The sequence below is a fragment of the Nannospalax galili genome, unplaced genomic scaffold, assembly GCF_000622305.1.
Source record: "Nannospalax galili isolate Female #2095 unplaced genomic scaffold, S.galili_v1.0 scaffold2129, whole genome shotgun sequence".
NCBI classification, from domain to species: Eukaryota; Metazoa; Chordata; class Mammalia; order Rodentia; family Spalacidae; genus Nannospalax; species Nannospalax galili.
The window spans coordinates 34,463-43,698 of NW_008360195.1; the positions used below are offsets into that span (position 1 = coordinate 34,463).

Here is a 9,236-nt window from a genome sequence, read left to right on the forward strand (position 1 = left end):
GATGGAATGTGTAACCTAAATCATCTCAGAATTATACATATAGGATCTGGAACTCAAGTGGTTGGTGATGAGGTTGAGGTGATCTGGGGAGATTTATTCCTGGAATAATTAAGGACATTGGAGCTCAATCTTTCTTCTTAGTTGCTTGTTCCTCCCCAGCACTTTTATCTTTCTTCTCATCCTCTTCAGATTCTTTGTTTTCTTCTCCTTCTTAGCATTTACCTCCTTCATCCTCTTCTGCATCTTCACATTAATCCTTGGCAGCTTTTCCCCCCTCAGCTCCATCCTCCTGCTCCCCTCCTCTTCCTCCTCCTTGTCTTCTGCCTCACCTTCAGAGGAGAGCTCATCCTTGGCCTCCTCAGTTTTGGCAGCCTCAATGGTCTCCTCCACCTCTATCTACTCTTCTAGGACATGACTGATGTAGTATGCAGGGAAGGAGCGGTCAGACATCAGATAGGAGCTGCTCTGAAGGTCACCATAGGCAGATCTGCAGAAGACACGGGAACTGTGAGAGTAGCTATGGGTTATGCTGCCCACGCTGGTGAATCTGAGCCAGGTCTCACCTTCCAAGAGCTTCCTACAAGCTGCAATCTCAATATCCAAGGCCATCTTCACACTGAGATCTTGGAATTCCTTTAGCCACCTGGCCATTTCCCTCTTCGTGATTCTCGTTTCGTTTTCTAATTTGTTGATTGTGTGCTGTAGTGCACTGATGTCTGGATGCTACTTGTCTCCCAGTACCTGCACCTGCTTCTCTAGTGCGTTGTTCCTCCCCCGGTATGGGCATGCTTCGATCTTCAGGGAAGGACTTGGGCAGGTGGCTCAGCTCACTAGGAACTGGAAGACAGCTAGAAATCTCTAATAACAAATAGCTAGGAGCCTGCCAGGCTCATTTCGCCACTAACTAGAACACAGCTAAAATTCTAGAACATGTGGATCCCCTGGAATTGTGAATTGTGAGAATCCAGTTCCCTGGAGGCTGATATGGAGCCAGTGTCCATGGCATCCAGCCTGTAGGCTGGTCTGCATTTGCTGATTTGAAAATTGGGAACTTTCAGTAATATCCCAGGAGCTGGGGCCACCCAAACTGCTCAAGACCTGGGTTCATTGAGAGAGTTAGATGATCACATCCCTGTCTTAACAGAGGATATGGTTTGAAACACAGCTACATTCTGAAGTTTAACATCTATGAACCATGTTTAAATGCATTTGGATAAAAAGAGTTTGCTATAAGACTTTCTCCTGAAGTTATCCAAATAATAAAAATAAATTATTTTGGGCTTTGGGGGGTTATGTTTTTGTTCTTTTGATTTTTTTTCTTTTTTAAAATTATACTACATAGTTTTAGACTACTTATTAAATTACTATTATTCATAAGAAACAGGAAAAACTATCTTGAGTCCGCCCCTGGGAAAAAAGTAGCAAAGTCCCTAAACCTATAGGAATTAAAAACAGAGGCTTTTGTAACAGGATAGGACGAGCGAAAACCATGCTTTTCAGTATGAGCAAAGATAATTGCCTCATTTTACACGAATTCAGTCACTGAAAGATGTGTTCATGTCTTTAGAAAAAGCACTATTGCCAAAATTACAAAACATGCCAGAAAAGTAAAAAGACAAAATTAACCAAACAATAGAACAGACAAAAATAACTGCTTACAACTCAAGATAACAAAATAACAGATTACATGAGTGTTTCAGTCCTCAGTAAATTCCTGAAGCTTCCTCAAGAATCTGAGGGGTTGGAAATCAGACTGAACAGTGAATAGAAAGGATGAGTTCTAGGACAGTGTGAAGTCTATGAAGAGGCAGACAAGTTTGTCAGCCATGGACTTGGCAAAGACAGGATGCAAAGACTTTGAACCCAGCAGATCAGAATATGAAACAGAGAACGATCATAAAATTGATCTCTCCTTCTTAAAAAATCCTTGATGGAGTTTAAATGCAGTAAAATAATTTGAAGAACCATAAAACATTCAAAATCATGCTAACAGTTTTCAGTGTGCTAACGTTGTGGCTATCAGATTATGCGTTTTGGAAAATACATTTCAAAGTCCTCAGCAGAACATTCAATGACATTACAAATTATACTGAAGGAATCAGAGTAATGCTTCAAAGGTTATTTGTATTAGAAGGAACTACTGAAGAAAGCTTTAAGAAATGGAAAGTTTCAATAAATATATCAATTCATAGATACTTGTAAGAAATCAAAGTTCTTCATATTGTGTGGGTATACAAAATCATTCTAGGGAGGTTTGAGTAATTAAATGAAAATTTCAGAACAATCCCTGGGCAATTACCTATGAGATACTGGATAAGGAGACCTTGGTGCTCTCCAAAACAATAGAGGTTATTGCCTTTACCCTTTGTTACCCACCCAAACATCATAGTAAGACTCTATTGTGGAAGAAAACACAGGGTTTGGCTTCGGGATATAGAGACAGCAACCACAAACCACTCACGAATTTTCCTCCCTTCCGGCTAGGTTTCACAGTAGCTGAAGGTGTTAATGCAGGTTACAGGGAGAGAAAAGACAACAATGGTCTTAACTAGTGCTGGACCCTGTGTGCCACATTACTGGCTTGCCAAGCAAATGAGCCTGCTGACACAATAGTGGAACGGTTTTATGGGGCAAAAAATCAATTTGTGATTGGATATGAGGCATGCTACATATGAGGGAATTTTATGCCATGTACTATAATCCTGGTCAAAGTCCATGGCTATGGCGGTCATGAACCCAGTTCAGCAGTTACTTACAGAAGACCTCCACAATATCAATCCAGCCATGCACATATAGGGTGAACTAACTGGAATTAGCTTGTTTTCAAACTAATGGAGGAAGTAAATACAAACTTGTATTTGGGGGGGAGGTTGATGGAGGGATATGGGAGGATTTGGAGGGGGACATGCAGGAATAAAGTAAAGAAAAGAAAAACAAAACAGAGCCTAGACAGAAAAATATTCAATGGGCTCTCAAAGACACTGAAGAGCCTCTAAATCCTACAGTACCAAATAACAGGTCATGATTTAATGTTGATTTAAATTAATTTTTATTTAATTTTTTTATGTGTGTGAGTGTACCTACTGCATGTATGCAAGTGTACCTGTGTTTTGCAATGTCCATGGAGTTTAGAAGAGGGTATCAGATCCCCTGGAATTGGAGTTGTTGGATGGTTGTTAACTGCCACATGGGTGCTGGGAACCAAACCTGGGTCCTCTGCATGTGCAGCCAGTCCTCTAAACCTCTGAGCCATCTCTCTAGCCAGTATTTAATTTTTATGTAAAAACAAAAAGCACAAACACCCCATTACTATGCAAATGTGCTTTCATCTTTAATTAATGTTAAAATTACATGTATAACAAGGAACTATATTAAAATAATTCTCTTTGGATCTGAAGAGATGTCATATGTTTAATCACACTTCCTACTCTGGCAGAGGACCGAGGTTTGGTTCCCAGCACCCAAACAGTAGCTCAGAACCCTGTATATCTCCAGCTCTACAGGACTTATGACTCCTGACTCTGTAGTCTGGTCTCTACTGCACCTGCACACACACTGTGCACATATACTCAGGCATATACACATGCACATAAAATGAGCAAATTCTTTTTAAATTTTTAAAAATAAATGTTTTGATTCACACACAAAAGAAAAAAGAATTCAAAATTCTTAAGAAAAAAGTTCTTGTGGTGATGCCCACTTGATCATGGTATATGATATTTTTGATGTGCTCTTGTACTCAGTTTCAAGTAACTTACTGAGAATTTTTGCATCTATGTTTATCAGAGCTATTATCCTATAATTCACATTTTTGTTAGATATCTGTCTTGTTTTCTTATCCAGGCAACACTGGTTTCATAAAAGGTATTTGGAAGTATTCCTTCCTTTAATGTTTTACATAATAATGTGAAGAGTATTGTTTCTACTTATTTGAAGGTCTGGTAGCATTCTGTGATATGTCCTGGGCTTTGTGTACATGAGAGATGTTTATTTATGGCTTCCGTCTCCTTGCTTGTTATGGGTCTATTTAAATTGTTCACCCTATCTTTGCTTAATTTTGGTAGGTCATACCTATCTCAAAATTGATCCACTTCTTTTAGATTTTCCAGTTTATTTTCAATGTATTTGCTCAAGATTCTCAAAATATCATCATTATCTAATGTAATGTTTCACTTTTAATATCTGATTTTACTTTGAATTCTATCTTCCTCTCGTTAATTTGGGTAAAGTTTTGTCAATTTTGTTAATCTTTTCAAAGAACCAACTCTTTCTTTAATGTTTCTTTGTATTGTTTTTCATTTTAATTATATTAATTTTAAACCTAATTTTGATAATCTTTTCCCATTTATGCTTTTGGAGTGTTGTTTGTTTTTATTTTTCCAAGGCCTTCAGGTACATAATTAAGTTATTAATATGAGGCCTCTCCATTTTTTTCATATAGGCACTTAGAGTATACCTTTTTGTTTAAACTTTTTCCAATTTCTTTTTATTTTATGTATATCAGTGTATTTCATGCATGTCTGTAAGCACACCCATGTTGTGAAAAACCTACAGAAGCCCGAAGAGGACATCAGTTCCCCTGGAATTGGAGTCACAGATGATTGTTGGCTGCCATACAGGTGCTGGGACTCAGACCTAGGTCCTCTGTAGAGCAGCCAGTGCTTTTAGCTGCTGTGCCAGGTCTCCTGTCCCAATTAGTGCAATAATCTTTCCTCTTAGAACTGCCTTCATTGTGTTCTGAAGACTTCGATGTGCTCTGTTTTCATTTTCATTCAATTGTAGAAATAAAAAATTTTATTTTTATTTTATGTACATGAATGTATTGCCTGCATGTATGTAAGTGCACCTATGTCATGTAGTGCCCACACAGATGTCAGAAGAGGGTGTCAAGCTCCTCTGGAACTGGAGTTATGAATGATTATTGTCCTCCATGTGGGTACTGAAATTTGAACCTGGCTCTTCTGCAAGAAGAGCCAGTATTCTTAACCACTGATCCATCTCTCCATCCCCCACATTTTAGAATTTTTAAAATTTCTTCCTTGGCCTGGAGAGATGACTAAGCAGTTAAGAGCACTGGAAGCTCTTGTAGAGGACCTGGGTTCAAATACCAGGACTCACATTGCCACTAACAACCACCCTAACTCCAGTTCTAGGGGCTCTGATGCTTTTTTCTCACCTCTGCAGGCACTGCATGACATAGGTGCACTTACACACATACAGACAACACACACATACACATAAAAGTAAAATGAAAAGTAATGAATAAAATATTAACATTTTCTCTATTTTTACTTTGATAAAATTTTCATTTATTAGCCTGTGTTCAATTTCCATAAGTTTGTGAATTTTTCCCATTTCTTATTGATGACATCCAGTTTTATTCTTTTGTAGCAATGTAGAGTAGAGCATGCCATTTCAATTGTCTAATTTTGTTGAGACTTGGTTTTTGTGCTCAGTTTTGCAGGAAGACCTCATGGGCTGCTGAGAACATCATGTATTCTTCGCTGTTTGGGTGGAAATTTCTGAAATGTCTGTTTGGCCATTTGATTAATGATTTCATTTAACTCCAGCAATTCATTTTTGTCTGGATTACTTGAATATTGGTGAAAGTGAGTTATTGAAGTCACCCATAATCATTGTGTTTGAGTCAATCTGTTATTTTAGATCAATCCTAGTTGAGGAACTGTGGGTAACTGATAGCTGCTGGGAGAGGGAAGTCAGTTTTCTTTAAGGATATAAGGCTGGGAAGGCTGACCGTGCTACAAATGATAGACCTATACCCAGGAGCATTTGGGGAATTTGAATTAGACCTGATAGGCCTGTAAAAACACAATAGTGAACATGAAGTCCAGACAGGAGGTAGAAAAGTATGGGGGATAGAAATGAGGAAGAGGGTATGAGTATGATCAAAATGCATTGTATGAAATTCTCAAACAATAAATGAATTTGAGAAACTTTCTTGTTCATATCACAGTCATTTCCCATGTTAAGAAGAAATTCTGTCATATTTCTAGAAAAATGGAGATATCGAGGAGACAAGCCACATAAATTATCACACATTTCTAATAAACATGGTTAATATTCATCCTTTGTAAACATAGATTAAATTAGGGTATTATAAAAGTACACATAAGAGAGAGACTCAGTTCCCACAAATATTATATTGGCTAAATAAAACACTGACATTAATAAATGATGACAGGAATGCAAAGCCTGGGTAATTTCATTCTGTATGATGGGATCACAACTGGTATGATGGCTTTCTGCACCCATTAGGTGTGAACTACAAAGCTTAATGTGGAGGTACTAAATGATGTGACAGCAACGTTCCTACGTATTTTAACAAGTGAACTAAAATTCTGTGTCAACATGAAAGTATTCAAACTGTTGTTTATAGTCTGTTTATTCAAAATTATTCAAATCAGAAGAAACCTTGTCATTTTGCAGAAGACAAGCCTCTTATAACAAGGAACTGCTTCTTGTATGAACAGTTACATGGATGATTGTCTAAATGTGTTTTGTTAAATGAATAAAGTAGAAATCAAAGCTGGGTATCATGTAATTCATTGATGAGACAAGAAAATAAATGTAGGCAGGGAAAAACATAGTACCTGAGACGTCCACACAGGGGAACATTAGGAAGAGTAACTGACCAGCAGGCTCCACACTAATGGTTGATGACTACATCTCTGTAATATATAGAGTGAATAACACAAAGCATTAATCTTAAGTGTGAAAAACACACAAAGAAACATCAAGCAGGATGTGCATACATCCAGGATGAAATGCAGACTGTGACAAATGAATCTCACTCCACTTTCCATATGTGACAAATACAAGAAAGGCTTGAGGAAAAACTGTGATACAACCTAAGCAAGTTTGAAGAGTGTTTTACTAAAAATAATGTTATGAACAACAGAATGTATGCAAAAAATGTCTACTCTAGAGAGTTTCTCAAGTCTTCTTCAAAGATGGAGAGTAGTACTGGGATTCTTTAGCACATCTACTGATCCTCAATCAATAAAGGACAGTTAGTGGGATTCAGGCTAGTTCTCACTGGTGATGAAATTTTCAGATAAAAAACGAAGAAATGACAAGGATTGTAGCAACATCACATTCACCAGCTACTTTATTGCTGGTCAAAATCAGTTACAAACCTAAAGTGCATCACCGTGCTCTATTAACCTAGGATTCCAGCAGTTTTAGATGGTGTAATGTCAGAAATGTAAGACAGTACTGCTCTTCCCACCACCAAAACACAGACAAAGACAAAACTGCCCTTCCCATCCAAACACACATATTCATGCACCACAGGGTGAGAGAGGCTCCAGTCCCTCTCTGAGCAGCTATCCCTCAGCAACAGCACATGTAATAAACACGGCCTGAGGGAGGGAAGGGAGCACTGTTCAGGCAGAGCTGAATGTAGCCTGCTGCTGATCTGCGTGGTGGAGCTTCCCCAGGAGGCTCTGTGTGCCTGCTCCATGTTAAGACAAGTCCTGCAGTGACCTCTGCCAGAGCTCATCGCACTACTGAATGTTGAGTTCCCTATTCTCTATTCCAGCAGCACTGTGTTCACTAAAATGGTCACACAAGGCCTGAGAGACAGATGGCTCAGCATTTAAGAGCACTGGCTGATCTTGCAGAGGACCTGGGTTTGGTTTCCAGCACCCAAATGGCAGGTAAGAACTGTCTGTAACTTCAGTTCTAAGGGATACAGCACCCTCTTCTGGCCTCCGAGGGCACTGCAAGACATGTGTGCACTTACACACATTCAGGCAGAACACTTGTACACATTACAAAAAGAAGTAGTCACATAAATGATATCCACAACAGTGAGAAACAGACATCACCACTTTAAGGTGAATGTTCCCAGATGTCACAAATCCAAAGGGGTGGGATGAAAGTCTGTGCCATTGGACAGATGACTGATTTGGAGAGTGGGAAGGGCAGGAATTTGTTGTCTGTAATATCCCACCACTCCTCAGTTAAATCATGTGAACAAATCACTGCTAGTGTTCTGTTTTCAGATCTTTTAGTTTTTATGTTGTATATTAATAGTTTGCAAAATTTTAGTAGAAAATCAATTTTAATCTTAAAATTGGTTATTCTTTAGACATTACTGAGACATTAATAGTGTATAGAAAACATCAATACTTGGTCACAAATATATCTAACAGAAATACACGCTAAATTTGTCTCCTAGTATCATGCAATTTTTAAATGTTATAAGAGATCTTCTTGAAAATACTTAGTCATTTAAGTTGGTTAAAAACTAGATGGCCTTTTCCTGATAATTCTCTCAAATAGAAATTATGTCATAGTAATAATCACCAATTTTAAGATAAATTTTTCTTTACAATACTGCATACGTCTCATTACAAGAACTGTACAGATTGAATATATTATAAATTTGTTGATAGTCACCTGTTCCTCAGTTTCTAAATAGGAATGTAAAGCATAAACCAAGAGCTACCATGTGCACTGACAAGCAGTCAGACTCAATCATTAATAACCTCATTGAGGGTGTTCATCACACTTGCTCCTCTACCTATAGAGCCTCTCTCTGCTCAACTGCATCCAGTCGCTCCTTCATTCCTTTTCAAAGATTCTCCAGAGTTCAAGGAAATAACTAGAGGACCTGTTATATTTACGAATTTGAACTCACAGATAATGAGGTTCCTGATAGCAGAAAGAGCAGAAGTCCCCAGCATGCAGAGATATCCTAAATGTTCAGTGGAGGAAATAGGGCAAGGTAAGGAGAAAGTCCAGCAATGCAGTTTAATGAAATGTAGTTGACACATGTTCCAATGCCCCCTCCAGCCCCTTAGCCATTGACCCCTTCTTATCTCTGATGCACCCACACACATACAGTGGTGCTGAGCCATGAAGCTGACAGACATTTCTCTTAAGCACTGTTAATTTACTTTGAGTTCTGGACACAGAGTCGCCCACAAAGTTCATAAGTGCACACCTTTCTATCATTTCTTGGGAAAATGCATTATATAACATATTAGAGTACTGTAGGTCTCAATACTTTCTCCTAAGTCATCATACCATGCTAAATGACAGGATTTATTTTTTTTAATTAATTTATTACTTTTTATGTGTATGTGCGTATTGTCTGCATGTAGGTAAGTGCACCCGTGTCGTGCAATGCCCGCGGAGAACACAAGAGGCTGTCGGATCCTCTGGAACTGGAGTTACAGACAGTTATTAGCTGCCATATGGGTACTAGG

General features: G+C 38.4%; 1 pseudogene; it reads right to left on the minus strand.

Moving 5' to 3' along the window:
- Positions 1–211: 211 nt before the first annotated feature.
- On the minus strand, positions 212–5,631 carry LOC103726567 (annotated as a pseudogene).
- Between the last annotated feature and the right edge of the window lie 3,605 nt (positions 5,632–9,236).